Source organism: Suricata suricatta, chromosome 12, assembly GCF_006229205.1.
Source record: "Suricata suricatta isolate VVHF042 chromosome 12, meerkat_22Aug2017_6uvM2_HiC, whole genome shotgun sequence".
NCBI classification, from domain to species: Eukaryota; Metazoa; Chordata; class Mammalia; order Carnivora; family Herpestidae; genus Suricata; species Suricata suricatta.
Window position 1 is genome coordinate 36,399,271 of NC_043711.1, and position 23,323 is coordinate 36,422,593.

Genomic DNA, 23,323 nt, shown 5'->3' on the forward strand with positions numbered 1-23,323 from the left:
GTTTTATAGATCACATTATAAATGACAAGGTCTAGGTTATATCCTCACAGAGAATTTTTGCTTATCTATACTTCACAGGTTGACCTTTAAAACCCTACCTTTCAACCTTGCAATTTCATGCCCAAAGTCACAACTTTGTAAAGAAGTACCCACGTGTAGTTGTGGCTATATGGGTGATCCTGGACTGGGGAAGATAAACTACCATTTACTGAATGACCATTACGCTCCATGTGGCTTCTTTGTCCTGTCTCATTTCATTAACACTACCATCCAGTGAAACAGAACATATGACCTCCAGTTTACAGAAGAGGAATCTGAGGCTCAAAACACTTCGATTCTCCCATTGGTCTAGTGCTAACACAGAGATACTTAACAAATATTTGTAAAATACTGAACAAAAGACAAGTTAACTAAATTGTTATTAAAAGCATCACCTGGAAATTGAATAGGCTTGAATTTGAACCAGGCTGACGGGCTCCAAAGCCAAATGATTTCCGCTATTCCAGCAGCAGGCACATCGTCTTAGTAGCATCAGTATCAAATATAAAAATTTGAGAAGAGAAGAAATCTTACAGGTACGAGTTACAGATCCATTTTGAAAGTGGGACTGAGGCAGGAAATAAGAAAATTGTTCTAATGAATATTTTATATTAGGTGCTATAGTTGGTTCATTGTAGAACATCTGTTTAACACCACATGCAGAATAAAAACTTTCCTCTGACGTTTTTGGCTCTTGTGTCTCCTAGAAAAGGGAGATCTACATCCTTTGAATATTAATGAAGCAAATTAGCTCCACAAATGCCCTACTGTGTCTCAACTCCAGGAACCAACAGGAGTCATTAGACTCCTGTTGATTAGAAATGTTCAAGAGAATTTTCTTTCCTTTCATTTTAATTAAATAAACTTGACAGGCTTTCTTGATTCCCAATTGGCCAGGACTCCCAATGTGTGGAATGAAAGGAAATGGCACCCTCTTCTAAACAACACTCGCTGGGCTGTGTTGTGTTTTAGTCTTTCTTGAAGGACCCCAGGAAGCAAACAGTACGTTTTAAGTCAAATGAGATCCAAAGATTTTGCTCTTGGGAGAAAAGAGAGAGAGAGAGAGAAAGAAAAGATATTTTGCATATAATTGCAGGTGAGTGGTTATGGAGATTACAAATTAGGTCAGGTTGGTCTTCTGAGTGCCACAATACTGTGTAAGCAATGAGCATAATTTTAATTCTCCACCATCCAGCTGAGCCATAACAGAAGAGCACAGTGATTCAAGGGCACTTAATTTTTTCATCTGGATTGGTTGATGCACAGCCACAGAGATACTGGGAGAGATCATAGCTGAGAACATTATCATCCAAGGAAGACATATACTTTGATATCTGTCTTTTATTTCCAGTGTCACATAAAAGCAACTTAACCTTAAGTTGTACCATTCTTTGGCCAGTTTACAACCACATAAAGAGTGCAATGAACAGAGGCAGGGACTTTCAGTCTCTAGAACTGAGAGAAATAAATTTCTGTTGTTTAAGCCACTGAGTCTTTGGTATTTTGTTATAACAGCCTGAGTAGACTGAGTCTAAGAAGACAATAAAAATGGCACACCAAATCATACAATATAGAATGTAGTTATGGTAAAGCCCTACGTCATGTCTTCTAGCTGTTTTCATATAATTCTTCTCTGTCTCATATACTTCTCCCCTATATTCATGATCATATATATACTTTTCAAAATTTTTGATTGAGAAAGTATTTATGTCACTGTGTGTGTGTGTGTGTGTGTGTGTGTTAGAGAGAGAGAGAGAGAGAGAGAGAGAGAGAGAGAGAGAGAGAGAGAGAGAGTTTGGCAACTCTTTCTGTCACTCTCAAATGAGAACCTGATGAGTTCTCAGCCTAGTATCTTGGGACAGATGCAATAGAAGTTGAAAGCAAGAAGAAAACATGGCAGCAAAAATATCTAAGGAAAGGTTTATATTTAAATAGGCTTAAATTAAAATTAGGAAGGCATTCTGGAAAAGGAGAAGAAGGACTGGAGGGGGGCATGGAAGGAGGAGTTGGAGGGAGGAGAATAGGAAAGAATCTCTCTAAAAGTACTCCTAGCCATGATCCTGGACCCAACCTGTGCTCTCTCACCTCAAGATCTGTGGTAGGTTGGACTCATAATTTCAAGCAGTGGTGTGTTGGAAAAATGACTTTGGAAAAACAAATTCTGGTTTGTGGTGTTTGCCCATTTCTGAGGCGTAAATATTCCCACAATGGCTGATTTCATGCTATACTTGATATCACTGATCATGGAGTTGGGAAGATATGAGCAAAATTGGCCCTCAAGAATTAAGAGGAGGTGGGGCACCTGGGTGGCTCAGTCAGTTAAGTGTCTGATTTTGGCTTAAGTCATGAACTCACGGTTCATGGGTTCAAGCCCCACACTGGGCTCTGTGCTGACAGCTCAGAGCCTGGAGCCTGCTTCCGATTCTGTGTCTCCCGCGCTGTCTGCCCCTCCCCCATTTGCTTGCTCTTTCTCTCTCTCTCTCTCAAAAATAAATAAACATTAAAAAAGTTTTATTTTAAAAAGAATAGGAGACAACTATAGCACCTTATTGTAAGAAACCTTAGAAGTTAGATTATTCCAAACTTTGATTTGTAGAATTTAACCATCCCTGTGGAAGACCCAAGTGCTCCCCTGAGGACACTGAGGTGACCTGGACCTACAAGGCACTACCTTTCCCTTCCTAGACACTTTCTATTCACCCTAACTCAGAGCAGCTCCACTTTAGTGTGTACATTGGTGTCTGGGTAGGATACCACTTGAACAAAGCTATTTAGCTATACATTAGGTCAGTGTTTGACAAATTGGTGTTTTCCAGAATAAAGTTTCCAAATATGTTAATATTTAGTGTATTATCATGAAAAGTTAAACAAAAATTGGGAAAAGTACTCCTTTATGTTTTGGTTTGATTATGATATACCTTTGCATATAAAGTGTTCTGAAAACCCTTGCAATTAATGACTCTATCTCAATTTTCTTTTAATTAAGTCTATTCCAAACTTCTTTGATACATATTACCTTTTTTAAACACTCTACAGAGCAATATTCCATGTGATACTCTTTTGGGATATTTTTTCACTATGCTTTCTAAAGTTATTTTGGCTCTTAGTTGAAACACCTGCTGTATGGACTAGAGATGGTACCAGGCCATTGAAAATTTATAAGAATTCCTAGGGGCTTGATTCCCATGGGCATCTCCAGTTCTACATGCTTTTTTGTTTTTAAACTATACATTCTTGCTTTCATTGTATTTCTATGTATGTGTGTGTATGTATTTTTCTTTAATTTCTCTTTGTTTTTGACTCTATCCAAATATCACTGTTTTCTGGAAAACTTCCTTTTCATCAGCTCTTTTTAAAAATGTGACCACTATACCAAATAGGTGTTATTCCAAGCAGGGACTAGAAGAAATATGATTGTAGTTCATGGATTCTAAGGGATACATTTTATGTTTTTATGTCTTAGCATCTTTGAAAGTGGAATCCAACTTACAGTTAAAATTGTAGTCTAGTTGTAAGCATTTTTTTAGTGTTACATAAAATAGTAGTGCATGCTACAATCAGTATCATCTTAGATCAATATATAAAAGCTCTAAAAACATGCAGACCTAAGATGTGAAACATTATGGGTGCCTCATTCATATTTGTTAAATGGATGAATAAATGAATAAATGAATGAACTTAACTATTTTGTTCCTCTTTTCCCACATCAAACGGAATAAGGGATTCAGTCCTATTTCTTTATTTAAATACAGACACACACACACATTTATACATAAGCAATTATGTGTGCATATGCACACACACACAGAGTACTTTCTGAAATCAGGTCTACTAACAAATTAAGAATAAATGTTAGACTTAACTCTTCTTCAGACAGTCCATGGACCATTTTGTCAAGTCACATTCCAGGTGTTCTTTCCCCCCTCCTTCCTCTTTTCTCCTTTTTTCTTAAAAATATGATGGACATATAACATGGGGTATGCTTAAGTTGCACAACATGTTGACTTGGTATATTTATATACTGTCATATAATTGCCATTATAGTGGCAGCACCTCTCTCCTGTCATATTACTACCATTTCTTTTTTGTTGTGGGAGTAGTTGAAATCTGATTCCCTTACAAATTTGATTATTACAACATGATACTGATGTGTATATTCATTACACTATGCATTAGATCTCTAGGACTTATTTACTACTAGCTGCAAGTTTCTTCCCTTAACTAACATGTCTCCTAATCTTCCACTTCCAAATGGCTGGTGACCAATATTTTACTCTCTATTTTTACAAATTTGGCTTCTCATATGTTAGACAGAAGTGATATCATAAAGTATTTGTCTTTCTTTCTGACTTCTCTCACTTAGCTAAGGTCGAAGTACTCAAGGTCCATCCATGTTTTGTGAAAGGCAAGATTTCCTTTATTCTCATGGCTGAAAAGCATTCGTGTGTGTGTGTGTGTGTGTGTGTGTGTGTGTGTGTATGAGAGACATCTTTATTCATTCATATTTTGGTTGTTAATAATGTCACAATAAATATAGGACTATAAATATCTCTTTGATATTCTGTTTTCATTTCTTTTGGGTATATACAAAAAGTAGGGTTGCTGAATCATATTGCAGATCTATTTTTAAATTTTTTAAAGGAATTTATGTGTTGTTTTCCAAAGTGGCTCAACCAATTTACCTTTCCACCAACAGTGTACAAGTATACCTTATTTTATTGTGTTTTGCTTGATTGTGCTATTTGGACTGTGTTTTTACAAATTGAAGGTTTATGGCAACCTTGAATCAAGCAAGTCTGTAGGCACCATTTTTCCAACAACATTTGCTCACTTCATGCCTCTGTGTCAGATTTTGGAAATTCTCACAATATTTTAGTTTTTTCATTATTATTTTATTTGTTGCAGTGACCTGTGGTCGGTGATTTTGACATCAAAATTTCAGATGATAGTTGGCATTTTTTATCAATGAAGTATTTTTTAATGTTTATCTATTTTGAGAGGGAAAGAGAGTTCATGACACAGCCCCCCCAAGTGGGAGAGGGGCAGAGAAAGAGAGAGAGAGAGAGAGAGAGAGAGAGAATCCCAAGCAGGCTGTGTGCTGTCCGCAAAGATCCCAGAACATGGGCCTCAAACTCACGAACCATGAGATCATGACCTAAGCCAAAATCAAGAATTAGATGCTTAACTGACTGAGCTACCCAGGCACCCCAATAAAGTATTTTTTAGTTAAGGTTTATATATTGTTTTTTCAGACATAATGGTATTGCATACTTAATAGTATAGTGTAAACATAACTTTTACATGTACTGAGAAACCAAAACTTTGTTTGGCTTGCATTAGTGTGATGTTCGCTTTATTGTGGTGGTCTGGAACCAAACCCACAATATCTCAGAGGTATGCCTATAATAAGCTTTCTTTTTCTCCAGTCCTTGCTAACACTTATCTCTTATCTTTAAATTTATTTCTCTCTTTGTTCTCTCTTCTAGATCCCTTCCCAACCAAAATCAAAACAAATTCTTTTCCCCTTTCTTATGCAGAAAAATTTAGTCATCTCAAGCTTCTCCACACCCTGCTCATGGAGACACCACCACTCCAGGGTCTAGACTGTAAGTTCTTGGAGTAAGATTTTTTCTCCTAGACTCCTTTTATAGGGAAAGGAAGTAAAGAGTAATTTTGGTTTTAGTTTTGTTAGTTATATACACATCCCCTCCACTACACTCCATGTGGAGGTCCTATTACTTCAGTTTTATTTCCTCCAATGATAGAGCACCTACTGTCTCCCAAAGGAGAGAGGGTCCATGTGCAGATAGTTTCAACTGTCAGATATTGTCATGTATATTGACCTAACATTTTCCCCTTTGCAACACTGTCCACCTTTTATGACTTCATATATAAAAAGGAATTATATATGTGACAGTTGAAGGATTTAAAGACAAGGGTCACATTACCTATGAATTTTCTGTTCCACACAACATCATTTTTTCTATGGTTTCTCAAATGTCAAGGCTCCCAGATTCTTTATCAAGGAGATCCGTCTCCTTAAGTATAGTCTAAATTGTCAGGCTTCAATTGAGGGTGTGGCAGCCAGATCTGAGTGACATATTTCACATGTAGCTTAGTAGAGCATAGGACCTTATATCCTTGATATAAACTTTTACATTATTTTATTTCCTTGTTTATTGCCTTAAATGTACATTACAATGTGGAGACATGGTTCTTGTCCTTTTGTTCACCTTATTATCATAAGTGCCTGGCAAATAGTAGAAGCTCAACAAATGTGTTGACTGACTAATGGAATGAATGAATGAACTATCCTTTTTCCAGCATTTCTGACAGATGCCTCATAGCCATTCATATATTTCACCTATGAATTCTCTTGGTGTCTTCAAATGCTTATCAGAAACCTAAACACAAAATGTGTTTTAAAGGCATCCAACCCAGCTTGAGTTTCATGTTTCTTGTATCAGTAGCTATTGGTATGTGATAGATAGAACTAGAATTGATGGATCAATATCTGTCCATATCTGCTTTCTATAATCATTATCTTTCCTTCACTCTTCACTCTTGTCTGATTGAAAAGGCAGAAACAAAATAGAAATTGAGCAATGCCCTTTCTTCCCATCATCTCTCATTTTTAAACCATCCTTTCTGTGGTCTGTGGAAGACTTAAAAGGGTACTTCAAACTCGATTATGGATACTGTGCCACGGAGTTGGGGGGTGGATTCTGTATTGAATGACCTAAACCTGCATCACTGATTCTATTCATGTTTTGGGGGTACACCCTCAATTCTCTTGTATCTTGAGCCTTTCTCTTTATTGTTTGATTTAGGCATAATTAGAAATTATTGAAAAAAGGCAAGAGGCTTTTTTGTCCTCTTCACTATTCTATTCAAATTTGGTGTTTGCCTTAGCAATAGATGTTGAAAATTCAGGAGAACTTGCATAACTCTGAGCAGTGTCCTTAACCTGAAACCTTCAGAAGCGTCCTCATTCAAAGGGAGTTGATTTGACTCTGCATGCATGACAAGAGCCAGGAAGGGGAATGTGAGGCCCATGGAGGGGAAAGCATTCCAAGAATAGAGGTGTGTGTGAAATTAGCTATTGGATTTCCATATAATCATATCACAGACAACTGTGTGGATGCTAAAAATTAGGAACTCATCTTCTAACGATTTGGAACAGTGTCCGCAATCAATACGTTATTTGTTGAAGAAAAAAATTGGAGCACAATGCAAATGGTAAGATGCATTAAAAACTCACATGACAAAAAACTGTGTGCACACTTGTGTTTTTGTTACACATGGGAAAGGAAAGATACCACACTATTAGTGTCCATTAGTCTAGGAGAATGAAAGAAAAAATAGTGAAAGTGGGCTCAATGGCTATAGTTTTTTCTTGTGTAGGTTTGTATTATTTCCTTTGTTGTCATAAAAATGTTAGGATCTCCCTTTGGAAAGGGGAATTTTGTTAAAGATTAAAGGGGAAAACAAATCTAAACCCCAGTAACTCCTCAAAAGAAAAACCGGGGCCAAGTTGTAGAAAAGTAGAATTTCTAGGCATATTCTCTTTATTTTTGCAATTCTCCCTGTGAAGATGTGGTTTTTCAGGGGCAAGGGGGAGAGATTTGACTTTTCTGACTTGTGCTTGAGCCTTGAGCATCACTGTATTTCACACACAATTCTACATGGTTCATGTGGTGTGAAAGGTCTCCTGGGTGCTGAAAACACACTCACTGTCTTCTTTTCTCTTATTTTCACGTTTCTTAAAGGAGGCCATCCTGAAAAGAGGATGTTGTGTGCTGTTGGGTAGAGGGAATGCCTACCCAGTTCTGAGATCAGGCAATACTAATGACATTAAGCAAACACTTGGTAATTTATTGCCCAGGCTGAGCCATTTATATGAAAGTAGATTTGCTATTGGGGATTTTTGTTCTTTGAGATAAATCTAGAGTCTGGCTCCTAAATTTCCCCCTAAATAACAGGTCACGTTACATGTGGTCTTCAAATAAACAGCAACCTAGAATGTAGGAGTTGAAACGGTGGCTATGGAGACAGACTATGTGAATTTGGAACTCGAGTCTCTTACTGAAGTAGTTGTGTCTTGCTGAAGTGGTTGTGTGACCTTGGGCAACAACCTGCATGCCTCAGTTTTTCTGTCTGTCTAATAATAGAGTTATTGGATGACCAGTGCACCATATGTAAGGCGCACCAATCCATTTCCTCTCAGCCCACCTTTTAATTTAGCCACTGCTGAGGCATACAGGTCCATATAAGCTGGGACCAGCTTTGCAGAAATGCAAACTGAAGCTCACATATCTCTCTAGTTTCCCAGACCTCACTGCCACGGTGGTGCAAGAAGCATGCAGGAAAGTGGTACTCATATATATGCAACCTGGACCTGTGGAGTCATCTTTGAACAACTGGGGGATCATCATTCTGAGCTTTTCTTTAGGCCTCTATAGGGGGAAATGTGTGGTTTTCTGGAAAACTAGACCCTGCATTGTCTAGACCCTGGAGGATATCCTTCCAGATTATCTGATTCTGTATAAAGTATTTTATAATACCCTAAATTATAAGTGACTCACAGCAATGATAAATAATTCTTGTGTATAGATAATTCTATTCTGTTCATAAGACTTTCTTTCCCACTGTGGCAAAAGCAAGTTTACCTCCCTTTGTACATTCATTTCAATATTCCTCATCTGTGAATATGTCTGTTCTTTGGATTCTTTTTTAAAGTGATTAAAATATCTGTCGAGTTCCCTCATGGATTAGGAAATAAATATTTAACATGTGTCCATTTTTCTATCTGTATGAGAATCTTGATTTACTCAGCTTGAAAAATTACCTTTTCACAGTTTCTTAGAATGTCCCAAGAGATTAGATACCAATAACCTTTGTGTGTAGCACAAATTTGTATTGTTTTTCCCTCCCAAAACTTATTACACTGGATCTTGTCCCTTAATCTTGGCACTTTAATATCACATTACCAAGTAAACTCCCTGTAGGTAAGCTTTTATTTTGGTTTCCGTTTGGAGGAAATAAGGGATGGGTTGGGCAGGGCCCTGAGATATGGAAGTTATTCTATAAATGTTAGTTATTTTGGGGGATAAATTGATAAATTGGAATCTTGAAACTAACAATATAAGCCATCTATTGAAGATGGTAGAGTGACAGAATAGAAGGAACTTGGGTCTCCAACAATCGTGGAACCACTGTATTAGGTTTATACTCTGTGCTTATCTAAAAAGAACCAAACGTCTGTCTTGTAAATTATGCCACCACACGTACGTGTTGAGTTTCCTGTCACTCTGGAGTCAGCCTCATCCCAATGCATTCCCTTTCTCCTTAAAGCAGTCCTTGATGCCAAAAGGCTTAGACATCTAAATGAAGGGTGGAGCTGGCATGAGGAGGCCACTCTTGAGTGATTAAGTGCTGGTTGCCATAGACCTGACTAAAATAAATTCAGAACCCACAGTGGACTAGAATTCTGTAGAAATTGTCTTGGTTCAGAGTGTTTTTAATGGATTCAATAGGAGTAAATAGGATTTATTTATTTTATTTATTTATTTTTAATATTTTATTGTCAAATTGATTTCCATACAACACCCAGTGCTCTTCCCCACAAGTGCCCTCCTCCATCACCACCACCTCTTTTCCCCACTCCCTCTTTCCCTTCAACCCTAAGTTCATTCTCAACATTCAATAGTCTCTCAAGGTTTGCATCCCTCTCTCTCCCCAACTCTCTTTCCCTCTTCCCCTCTTCCTTGTCCTCCATTAGGTTTCTCCTGTTTTCCTGTTAGACATATGAGTGCAAACATATGGTTTCTGTCCTTCTCTGCCTGACTTATTTCACTTAGCCTGACCCCTCAAGGTCCATCCATTTTCCTACAAATGGCCATAGAGTACATAGGATTGAAGTAGCAAAAAGGATTGTGTAGAAAGTTGAAGATAGAAAGTGGCCCAAGGAATTACAGGAAGGTGGCAAAGAGTACAAAGCAGGTGGTAGAAGGTGAGAGGGAGAAGACCATGTTAAAGAGCACAGCAGAGCATGGAGAAAATGTGTCGTGTTCTCAGAGGGTGTCTTCTCCCCCTGCCCACCCCATGGACAGCTGCAGGAGTCCTGCAGAGCCCTAATTCCTAGAACCCTATGACAGTTCCATCAGTGTTTCTGGATATTTGTGACTCCTTGCCTTCATCAACTTCAGAGGGAGTTCTTTGTGGGTTCATTGAGATGAAATAGGAAAAGGACCTGTTGGGATGTCTGTTAACAACCTCTTTTCCTCCTTCCTTTCTCTGATGACAACTCTCTCTGCACAAAGTTCATTCCTCAGTAATTTGTACCACAGTTTCAATACCTGATTTTCTAATGGTGATAATTAAGCCATTTACTTTGTCTACAGACACCAACTGGCATATTAAGTCTTTTGTTCCTATACTTAAAAAAAATAATGATCCTTTTATATCAGACACTCATTACAATAACAGTTCCCAAGCCTGGTGTTAATTGTGTCTCTCGTTATACAGTTACAGATCACACTGACTCTGGATCACACCATGTGATTATTTTTATCCATTAATAGCCAGCACATGGAAAGAAATGGATCTCACCTCATCATTATGGAAGGGGGCTTTTTGATATCTTCAATGGGCACATCATTAGTAAGAGTCATGACAGCTATATAATTATAGGAGTTTATATTCTCTAATAATATTTGACTATGCTGTTGAGGAAGTTTATTGCAAGGAGTTGAGAAAAGGAAAGGTATAACCCTATAGTCCAAGTCTTTAAAAGGGAGATACCTATGGACTCCATCCAAACATTCACTTAGATGATTGAAAGAAGCATCTGAACAGTATGGTTTTTAGACATCATTACAAATGACTCACTTGTGTAAGCATGTGTAAAATAACTTCTAAAGAAGTCTTCCAGAGTCTAGGGGTGCCTCAGCGGCTCAGTCAGTTAAGTGGCTGAATTCAGCTCAGCCCTGAGTCGGGTTTTGTGCTGACCAGCTCAGAGCCTGTGGCCTGTGTCTCCCTCTCTCTCTCTCTCTGGCCCTTTACCACTTACATTCATACTCTCTCTCAAAAATAAGTAAACATGAAAAGAAAAGAGTCTTCCATGGCCTAGACAGTCCAGGGGCTAGTTTTCTAGAAAGCCACACATTTTCCCCTACAGGGCTCTAAGGAAAGGGTCAGAATGATGATCCCCCCAATTGTTCAAGGATGACCCCAGAAGTCCAGGTTACACATGTGTGAGTACCAATCTCTCTCCTGCATGCTTCGCACACCACTGTGGCAGTGAGGTCTGGGAAACTAGAGGAATATGTGTGAGCTTCAGGCTGCATTCTGCAAAGCTGGCCCCAACCAGCCGTGGACCTGTATGCCTCAGCAGTGTCTTAAATAGAGAATTTGCACTGGTGTCCTTTCCATGGAAAAACAGGCTCAGAGGGGTTAACTTTGTTGCTCAAAGTCACACCGATAATTCAGTAGGAGGTTCTGGTTCCAATTCACACAGTCTGTCTCCATAGCCACCATTCCACCTCTTAAACTCTAGGTTGCTTTTTCTTGAAAAAAACACAAGTAAACGTGAGCAATTGCTTAAGGGAGAGTTTAGGTGTCAGACTTTAGATTTATCTGAAATAGTAAAAATCTCTGATAGCAAACTTATTATAATATCAGTGGCTCAGCCTGGGGAAGAAATTAAGAGTTTGTTTAATGTCATTAGTATTGCCTGATCTCAGAACCCTGCAGGCTTTCCCAGCCCATCCTCCTCCCTGACTACATATACACTTGGTCTTTACTGAAACAGCTTTGCAATGTTTTTTTCTCAATTCATCAAAGCCAAAATGAATTATAAAAGCGAGTATGGAGTCTTTTGAAAAAGTGGAAAAATTGCCTTCCACAAAATCACTCTAGGAACTTGTAAGTCTTGGTGTAAAGGAAATGTGAAAGCAGCATGGCCCCCACTGTCACCAGCTGTACAAATCATCAATTTGTGTGTGGTTTGTGCAGTGGAGCTGGGATGGAGAATGTGGGTACTTAGACAACCATTGGACACTTAATCACTGTTCACTGGGGGCTTACAGGCTAGTCCAAGGGACACATTTAAGCTTGATTATTTATTTCTGTGGTGTACCTTTGAGGCACATTATGTATACATATGTTTCTTTACTTGTGACTTCCCTTTTTTTCTGGCCATTTTTCTGTGTCTAAAAATCCTTTCTGTCCCCCAGTGGAAAATCTTCATGTGGTTTCCCTCAGTCAGGTTACTTTGACAATGAAAAACCAAGGAACATTTGTGACCACCTCTCTCTCCTGCTTTGGTATAAGTAAATGCTAGTGGCTGTAGAATTTGTCTGGAAAAAGAAAAGTGCCACCCTGGAGTGTTGTGGCAGGAAGAATTTGCAGAATTTAGTGATGATCTCTGTTTTTCTCATCTCTTATATGAGCTCTGTGACCTTGGACAGGTTGCTAAGACTGGCATCTCTGCTGATTACGAAGGTTAAACAGAGTTGATAATCCCCACTTCTCTCAAAAGGGCTGGAGGAGGGCAGAGTGAGAGCATTGCATTTGAAAGTGCCTTGTAAACTTAACTGTGGGCTACCCTACACTTAACAGATGCTAGCATTTTTCTCTCTGACCTTGAATATAAGAAAAACCCGAGGGTAGGAATACCCATTATAACTCAGTCAAGGCCACAGTGCAGGGGCATAGGGGCTAGTGTCATCCAAGTGTATGTTGACATTACCCATGGCTATGCCTAGAGAAACATCGTCTTGTTGCTTTTCTTTGGTAAATAACACATGATAATAAAGTCCTATGCTCATTTGCCATAGTCCATGCAACAGTTATCCATACATTCCTCCTGTATTATCTCTGACTCTCAGCACAAACAAAAGAGGGGGTGGTGGGTAGAATGTGTAACAATCAAGAAACAGACCACAGTGAAGGACACCATAGAACTTCTCTGTACTTGTTTATTCATCTAACATTTGCAGAGTTCCTACTGTGTGCCAGAAGTATGCTGGGTAAACATATATCTTGGTGTTTGTTATTGAGACTGAGGCATGACCACATATGGCAATGCAAAGAGAGGCAGCTGTGAGGCTAAATGGTAGGTAAATCCTGGAACTAGCATATGCTGCCTACCCTAGGCTGGGGGCCCTGGCCTTAGCTTTGCAAATCAAAACCCAGGCCAAGAGCTTGGAGCTGCTTAAAGATCGCTCCTTAGAGGTCACTAAAAGCTGCTAACTGAATGTTCCCACTCTCCATCTGTCCCTAAATACAACCTCTGTGCTTCTTTTAGTCACAGCAAGCTCCCACATAGACAGTGTGGGAGCAGACAAGACCCCCCACCCCCCACCCCAGCTCTTTGTTAAATATGATTCTTCAAAGGCTTCTCTCCAAACTCCAGAGGAAACTGGAGCTTCTGGCTTGGGCTCAAGTTCCCAACAGCAGCAACTCAAAGATGTCATGTGGTCTGCACTAATTAGACCTGCCATAGCCATTACGAAGGAGAGCCAGAGCGTTTAGGCAATTAGTGATGATTTGGCTAGTGTCCACAATTGCCAGATGGCCTCTGCAAGTCCCCCACATTCTCAGAGAAATTACACAGGAGGCAAAGCTGATGTCCTGTAAAGACATGGACAGAGGGAACATTCTAGAAATGCAGTAGGAAGAAAAGATAATACTAATAATCCTAATCATAAGTGCTATTTATTGAACATCAGTGGTGTGCCAGCCTTGAAGCTAAACATTCCATGTGGTTATTAATTCAATCCTCACATCATCCCTATGGAGAAGGTGCAAGGATAATCTTCATTTTAGTTGAGAGAAAATGAAGACTTTGAGAGGCTGTCCAAGGTCATGCAACAAGAATATTTAAACTGATTCAAACTCACTTCTTTCTGGCTGCAGAACACATTCTGGAATCATATAGACCATGTTATGACAGCTTGGCAGAACATCTCCTTGAAATATATCAGTTCTCCAGCCTAGATGATGTCTTTCTTGTACATGCTCTTTCAGCACATATTAAGCCTTTTATTTATAGCTGTAACTGTCATATGCTAAATGCTTATGTCCCCTATTATAGCAAGTGCAATAAAGGTAGGACTTTGTTGTTTTCTTTATCACTCTACCTGCAAATATTTGCATTGTTCCTGGTATATAAAAAGTGGTCAACAGCACTTGTTTATGAATTAATGAAAGCAGACAATCAGGCAAGAAAAAGAGGGCAAAAGGAAGAAGACATGATTCATGAGAATATGGACAGATTGTTAGGTTTCATTAGGTTACAAATATATAACAGTGGTGTGCTGGTAAACCAGTTCTCTGGGGGAGAAAGTGCCCAATTTGTAGTGTCTTACATGTGTACACACTTCCACTATGATCATTGTCAAGCTACCAACATGATATCACTGAATGTAGAGTTGGGAAAAGAACACAGTATTGCCTCTCGGGAGACTGAGCAGGACTTACTCAAATTTTTTGGAGTCTAGGGAAAGTCATTCTCCTCCATGACTTTCATTCTTCCCATCTGCAAAATAAAGTCTGGACTAGGGCTTTCCACATTCTCTCTATCAGCTCTGATATTCTATTAGCCTACATAGGAAGTCTTTTATTATTTTGTCCTCCTATCAGTGTGATGGATGTTGAGGGGGCGGATATGGAGGACTAACCCCCAGTAAGATAGAGTAAAGGCTCAAGCCAAGAGGTGTTTATAGCACATTGGCTTCATGTTTGACTTTTTCAAAGAAATACCTCCCAACACTTTCAAAATGGGATACTTTTTACATGCTGTTGAAAGAATCAACCCATTTGCTTCCCAAATAAAATACAGCTACATCTCACTACTTTCAAAAGTCAAGCATTAGTGGATTTTTGAAAGCTAGTACATAGCATTGGGATACAGCTGAAGATAAGCCACTCTGTGATATGTTGGAGAGGTGTAGAGAGACTTACACGTTCTGTATTTGAGGAAGACAAATTGATAGAATGAGACCATCATGATACCTTTATTTTATGCCTTTCTGCTTACTTGACCATCTCCTCCCTTTTTCACTATACACTTTATAGTATGCAGACTCTCCATCCAAGGTAAATGTAAGTTGTCACAGAATATCCTAGGAAGAATAGGAAACTGTTCTTGTGACTGTAATCTGTGATAGCTATATTTCTGCTTCTGTTATATTTTCAGTGGATGGTGACTTGGCCTTAACATCTCAGTTTCACAGGGCTGCTGAACCACAATTCTGAGTGTTTATCTTGTAGAAAATTGAAAACCATAGATTTCTATCAACACAAAATTTTTTCAAGGGAAGTCACTGTGATTTGGACAGTTCTGCATAGAAAACCTATTTCAAGGAGTTTAGAGATTGAGGCACAGAAAATGAGCTGTACATGTTTGCCATCTTCTGGGACTCAATGGCAAATGGATCATTCATAATGCTGGCAGTCACCCATATAGTCAGGCTAATTAGCTCTTTTGCCTTGAAGTTTCTCTTTAACCCTTAGTCAATATGTATAAAGCACTCATTTCAAATTCAGATGTAGAAAGCATTTGTTGAACCACCAGTTTCTGTCAAACATGTTGGAGGGGTAAAAGAGGAAAAAAATGAAGAAAATCAGGGGCTTTTAATATGATACCGGAAGATATAAGTACAAATTAGTAGTTAAGGAGGAGTGTGATATGAAGAAAAACAGAAATATGTAGGAAAAATACAAGACTTTGGGTCATGTGTCGGGCAAAGAAGGCTCTGGAGTAAGATCAAATTTATTTATTAACCTTGTGACCTTAAAGAAGTGACTTAACCCTGAAAGCTTCAGTTATCCTGTAAATATAAGGAATAATAATAATAATAAAGTAATAATACCTATCTATCAAGTCATTTTGCAGATTAGATTGAAATGATTCATATGAAGAACTCATCATATTCTCTGACATGTAATGAACACTAAGTAAATACCAGCTATTGTTAGTTCTTTTCTTTGGAAGTAATATTTTGGGTGAGATTGATGGGGATGGTAGTTTATGGGTAGGAGGGGGGATAGGAAAAGGCATTGCAGGCAGACCACACTGTATTTGGGTATATTTACTATATTGATCCAACAAATGCTGTAGGGTAGGAAGGAATGCAGTTTGAAAAAGAGGACTATAACAAGCTTGGAACAGACTGATAGACCTAGTAATAGAAGTGATCTCAACCTGAAGATTAAGAGATCACTGGAATTTTTAAAGCAATAGTCAAATCTATGTATAGAGTTTGCTCAGGTGATACAGTTTGCTCAGTGATACAGAGGGGAAGACTTTTGAGGCAAGATGACCTAGTAGGGGGCTTTTGTCTAGGGATGCATATTAGGAAATCAATAAGGTTGGACAGTAGTTGGCGCTATGGGAGTGGGAAAAGGACTCCCACAGATATATGTAGAATGAGAAGGTCAATGATGAAGGCTTAGGAAATCCCATATTTCAGGGGTGGCAGAGAAACAAGCACTGACACTAAGGAAAGAGATAGTAGGGAAGCTGACAGAACTAAGAGCAGAGATTGGCTCCATGAAGACACAGAAAAAGGAAGTCTCTGGGAGGAGAAGTTGGGTTGGCAATGTCACGCACCACTGAGGTGCCAATAAGGCTGAGGCTTGAAAAGAGCCAAGAGTTGAAGTAATTAGTACTTCATTGATGGTCTAATTAGAATGGTTTGAGTAAACTAGATTGCAACTGAGAAAAGAAGGGGTGAGGAAATAGAATCATGAGTATGTACAACGCTTCAAGAAATTGGCAGGTAAGTGATAAAGAGACAAATGTCATAACCTCAGGTTTGGGGCAAGGGAATGTGAAACTTAAATAAGTTAAAAAAACATTGACATGCACAATACTTTTGAAAAGAATGAGTTTGGTTGAGAAAGGGGAATTGACATGACTGAGAATGAGAATTATCTGCAGAGACTAGAGAAGAGTAGATTAAACATTGCAAGTGAAGAAATTGGTCTCTGACCAGAGAGAAACTCTCTTTCCTAGGCTCAGAAGGGAGTAAAGTAACCATGTATGGGAGGATCGCTAAAATTGGAGCTGGTGGCACACTGGCCTGTATTTTTTCTGTGGAGGAGTAGAGCTGTTATGTGAATGGAAGGAGTTGGAGGTAGAGCCTGGATGCTTGACTGAATTGGTAAACTTTGGAACAGACCTCAATGGCAATGAGAAGGAATGTAAAGAAAGGCCAAGGAGAAGATGTGAACACATCACTCAGAACACATGATGTAGCAAAGAGGGCATTGGGAGTTGGGAAGTTGGGGATTGGGAGGAAGTATACAGCAGAAGGGCTATAGGAAAAAGGAATAAGGAAACCCTAAAGGGAAGGAAGAAGGACTAGGAGGGACTGAGAGACTGGTATACTCAGGCAGCAGGGGATAGAAATGTGAGAATATGCCCCTTGCCATCTTTCCATAATTCTGTCAGAACAATACCAGACCATCGGTGTCTATCTTTCTTTGCTCATAAGTAAGTGAGAAAAGCAACCAATACTACTCCAGAACATTCTATGCCAGTGGAGGTGACAGTATGTATTCATTGGATAGCTCTTATGGCAGCAATTAGAATGAATAGAGCTTTCTAGGGTGATATAGAGTTTCTACAAGAATGAAACAATTCCTATAACAATTTCAATAAGCTTAAAATTAGGTTTCTAGTAGCTTGAGAGGGATCACAACTTTATTTTCTTCTTCACTTCTTCCCCACACTAGAAGAATACCCAAAAATTTATGTAAGCAAAATGTTCCAGTTAGGTATATTAAGCATGGTCAAAGGAGGAATTTAGCAAAGTAATTTGGAAGGTTCCAGTAACACTAATTTACTTACGCATATCTTATAACTGATCTCAGAAATTCCCACCTAGTAAGTTCTAGGCATTATCCTTTTGTTCTTCAAAGTTGGATATGCTTGGGAGAAGTTATATCTTCATGTCTTAGTGTGAAAGAGTTCATCAGATAACTAGTACAAACTGAGGACTATAGAGTTTAAAATTCTTTGACTTTTATTAAAGAAATATAACTGGGGCATCTGGGTGTTAAGCAACCGACTCTTAATTTTGGCTCAGGACATGATCTCACAGTTTGTGAGATTGAGCCCCAAGTTGGGCTCTGTGCTGACAGCATGGATCCTGTTTGGGATTCTCTCTCTACCCTTCTCTGCCCCTTCCCCACTCATGTGTATGCTCTCTCTCTTTCAATATAGATAAATAAACATTTTCAAGAAATAGATATAACTGTATTTGATAGGAAGCCTTGAGAATAATGTTACTAACAAAATGTTCAAGGGCTGTTGAACTTGTCCTTTTTGGCAAGAGAGGGAGGATAAGTAATTTAAATGGACTATCCAGAGGGGTAAAAGTCTTACTAAATTTTAAATCTATACATGCTGTGTTTCTGTCTTTAAAATTGACAATTAAAATATTGTGTAATCTCCAAAGAGTATAACGTTGTACCACAGGGCTTCACAAAACTAAAAAAAAATGTTATTGGTATATCCATTTGTTCATATAAACTATGAAATATGATTGTTTTAGAAACTTAAATTTTCTCTCTTAGGCTATAAATGAACTCAAAGCCTGTGGCGAAATAACCCACCACTTTGAGAATAAACTCAACAAAGTATATTGATTGATATACCACTCTATATATTGGGTATGCTTTGCTTTAAGGTAGCAGTTTGTCTTTTTCACTCATCTTGGGAGTGGAAAGATCTGGGGAATAAGAATGCACTGTTGCCCACAGTGGGTAAATGATGAGCACTGAGATGAGAGTAACAGACTTCCTTCTACATATTGTCTTAGATCTGGTAAAAAAAAAAAGCAAATATTTGGGAAAGAATACTAAATTGTCATGCATACTTGAACATACTCTTCTGCCCCAAAAATTTATTGATGGTTTCTATTAAACTCCTCACCATGGTCAGAAAGGCTATTTATTATCTGGCCCATGCATATCTCTGCAATTTCCCTTGTTCACAATGGTCTAACCATGCTTGCTCTCTTTCATTCCCTCATAGAGCCCACACATTTACCTACCTCAGGACCTTTGAATATGCTATTCTTCTTATTTCTGTCTTGGTTTTCATTTCTCTTCCTTAGTTTTTAGCTCAGATGTGGCTACTTCAGAGCTGTGCTCCTTGACCTGACTACCTAAAATAGGTTCAACTATGTTATTCTTATCTCATTTAAAACTTTGCTTGACATCTCTATGCAACTATTGCCAATTGGGATTACTTTGTTTCTTCATTTACCCTGCTCAGGCTACCTGAAAAATGTATGTGGCCATATTATGTTCATTGAAGTTTCAGACCCAGATGGGAGTAATGTTTATATGATATTGTTACCCCATCACAAAGCATGCCACAATGTAGGCATTCAATAAATATTTGGTAAATGAATAAAGTAATAATAACACTAACTTTTTATTTTATTATTTCTAGGTGCTGAACAACTTGTTAACCACAATAAATATAGTCATGTCCATCAGTTTCATCAACTCAGTAAAGATCATTACTATTTCCACTCTATAGGTTAATCGTAAGATTAAGTAATTTACCCAATGACTTTTAAGTGGCCAAGCTGTGGTTCACATTCTGACTGTTATGACGTAAATCTGTGCTTTCAGTCATGACTTTTTTTCTCTTGCCATGCTTTAATAGCAGATTGGAGGTCCAAATTCAAATTGCCCAAAATTCCTTTTAAACACATAATAGTTGGCTAAGTTTTCAAAACCCTGAAATTAGTTCTCTAACTTCCCCAAATATTCACCTCATTTTGGTGGCACTGAGCTGGTCTCAGTACTGAGCTTAATTATATAGGAAGTTTCCTGAGGCATCTCTTCTCCTCTGATTCAAATCTCATCTCTCTGTGGCCTCCATTAAAGAGGTGCTAAGATGCAAACAATCACTGTGAGGTATGTATTTTAATAGGTATTTCAGATGCATGGAAGATGTGCAGAATTCTGAGAAAATGAAATCTCATCCTCTGCAAAAGCTAGTCAAAATGGTATTTAATCAGCCTAGATTTTTATTCTTCCCCAAGAACTCTGAGTCCCTGGAGCTCTTTTAATCTTGGCTCATTAAAAGTTAATATAATTTGGATTGGTGCTATTCATTTTGTGTCTGGACACCTCATTTACCCAGCTCAGGCTGGGTTTCTGGGCACCAAGCCTACATAAAAGTGTTTGTATCCACATTACCTTCATTCAAGTTGCAGACCCAGATGGGAGTAATCAATAGCTGATCGTTGATAAATGGTAATCGTTACAAAGAATACAGATTCAAATGTCAGCCACAAAAAGGATGCCAGCTATTTGTTGTTGGGTAATTCAGTAATGTCAGGAGGTAACAAAGAGAGATCGCTGTGCTGCAGTCATTACCCAGCCCAGGGGAGGAGTGTTAAACATTAATACTTGAGCTCTGAAAGTATCAGAAACTTGATGTCCAGACAAGCTTTGTAATAGGCAGGGGAAGCTTAATAAGCCCAAATTTTTCAATCATATGCAAAGGACTGCTGAAGTCCAGAATCTCCATCTTCTGAATTAGACTCATTCTCTGATTCCTCTACCACTGCATTTGGATAGAATTATGATCTGGAGAGTGACAGGGTGGCTTGGGATTAGGTAGAAAGGAAGTAGGCAAACCATTAGTTGTAGATTGAAGAATGGTCTCTTCATACTATAGACAGCTTCCTGAGTGGTTACACCATTTCCTTTGGGACACACAGTTATTTGATTTGCTCGTTCATTTTTCTCATTCAGTTATTTATGCACACTTCCAAAACAATCTGCAGAGGTGCTACTATATGTAGACACTTGCTATAATAGGAATGCAAAAAAGTAAAAAAGGCTAAAATACGGATCTTTGGAGTGGTTATATGCTAGTAGGTGAATAATAGATAACAGCCTAATTGTTATTAAAATACAATGTTGTAACTTCTATGGTAGAGGTTCATGGAGTTATCAGAACATAAATCTGAGAGTATGTTAGGTGAATGATGAGAGGGTGGAAAAAAGTGTCATTATCAAGATATTTTTTTATATGGCATTAAATTTTTTTTTAATTTTTACTGTTTATTTTTGAGAGAGACAGAGAGAGACAGCATGAGCAGGGGGAGGGCAGAGAGAGGGGGAGACACAGAATCTGAAGCGGGCTCCAGGCTCTGAGCTGTCAGCATAAAGCCCGAGAGGGGGCTTGAACCCACAAACTGAGATTGTGACCTGTGCTGAAGTCAGATGCTTAACCAACTGAGCCACCCGGGTGCCCCATGAAGAGAGTTTTGATACTGATCTTGAGTGATGAATCCTTCATCATAGCGTTTGGGAAGAAAGAACTATTCTGGGTAAGAGCAAGTATTTGCTTGAAAAGTAGTAGTGCGTGAGCTGATATAGTAGGAGGATGAGGCATGGAGAGGCATGAACACTATTGCTGTCATACACTGATGTGGAGAATGTGGGGTGAGAACAGGAGTAACAATGTGAGTAAGGATCTTGAAGAATGAACATGTTGAGTATGAAAGCACTATAGTAATTTATGCTGAAGGTGGAAGAATTGGAGATATGGCGTCAGAGCTTAGTAGAGATGTCAGGGAGGAAGATAGAGGTTTGAAATAACTATTTGACGCATGTTCTGATAATTTATACAATTATGGGGATGAAGAATCATGGGTAGGTGAGCAAAAATGTAAGGATGAAAGTATGGTGGATGTTGACATCTACAGGGATGAGCAGAGGAGAAGCCAGTAACAGAGACTAGAAGAAAATTGTCAGAAAGTTCAGAGGGCAACTCTGAGGGCAACCCAAGAAAATGGTTGTACTCTACAACTACACTAACAAACATCTCAGTGAAGAAGAAAGAAGTTGGTCCTTATAATGAATATAATAAACTCTTTGTTTTTGCCAATTTGTATTAATAGTTTTGAATTTTATGAGACTGATGCACTTCCTGCTATGCTAAGAGGGCAGCTTTAATAGTTTCAAATTTTAGCTGAACATCTACTTTATGTTAATAGGAGATAATGAAACCTAATTATGGTGAAGCTAGTAATTATTTCAGAAGAATATGGAGGCATATTGGTAAACCAGGTTGGAAAAACCTACATCATTATCTGAGAGTTTTCTTTGCTTCTCATGTAATGAAAAGATCTCATTATCACACTTATTAAGGTGATGTGTTTTAATAACAAAAATATCTTAATTAATAGTCCCCACACTATATTTTATAATTAAGCTTAGGCTGAAACCAGAGAGAACATTTGTCTCCATTTTACTGGTGGCCTCTTGGCACTGAGTCAGGCATGTTTGTTGAATTGTGTTTATACATATTTCATGGTTGGATAGGGTTGCTGACTAAGCAGTGTCTCATCTCTCAGTGTATTAATTCATTCAGCAAGTATTTATTGAAACTCTTGGAATTGCTTTAGACTCTGGGAACAAAGCAGTAAAAAGTGGTCAACATCTCATCTCTACGCTCATAGGGTTATGTTTGGATGATGGCAGAGGAGAGAAATGATCAATTAATCAGAATGAGATACTGATAACTTCTTTAAATTTTTTTTTACTGTTTTTATTTATTTTAGAGAGAGAGAGACAGCATGAACAGGGGAGGGTCAAAGAGAGAGGGAGATACCGAATCTGAAGCAAGCTCCAGGCTCTGAGCTAGCTGTCAGCACAGAGCCCGATGCGGGGCTGGAACCCACGAATGTGAGATCATGACCTGAGCCAAAGTTGGATGCTTAATCGACTGAGCCACCCAAGCCCCTGATAACTGCTTTAAAAAAAAAATAAAGGAAAATAAGGGACAGAGATGACAGACAGCCTTGCATTTAAGAACAAACGCCTATGGGTCTCACATCCTGTCTACTGTGTCAGTGGAGACTCAGCCAGTGGGGGTTCCCTGTGAATAACGTGTGCACGGGTGAGCACTTGCTCTCAGCAGTAACTTCTTTCATTAATGCTGTCTTCTCTGTTGGCCTCCCATGTTGACTTTCATGATCAGCAGCTGGTAAATCCCAGAAACTCACAAAGATCCTGCTGTGTCTCCTCAGGTTCATTCATCTACAGAGCAATTCTTCCTATGTTCTGCTGCTAGATGGTTTTTTTTTTTTTTAATCTTTAAACACTCAAGAGAGTGAACATCTCCCCATGGGCTTATAGTGGCACCCTCTGGTTGTATTTCCTTGGCTAGCTAGCTTTATGACTTTGAGTATTTATTTATGTTTTAATTTAACTAGTTTGAATGAACAACTGTAACAAT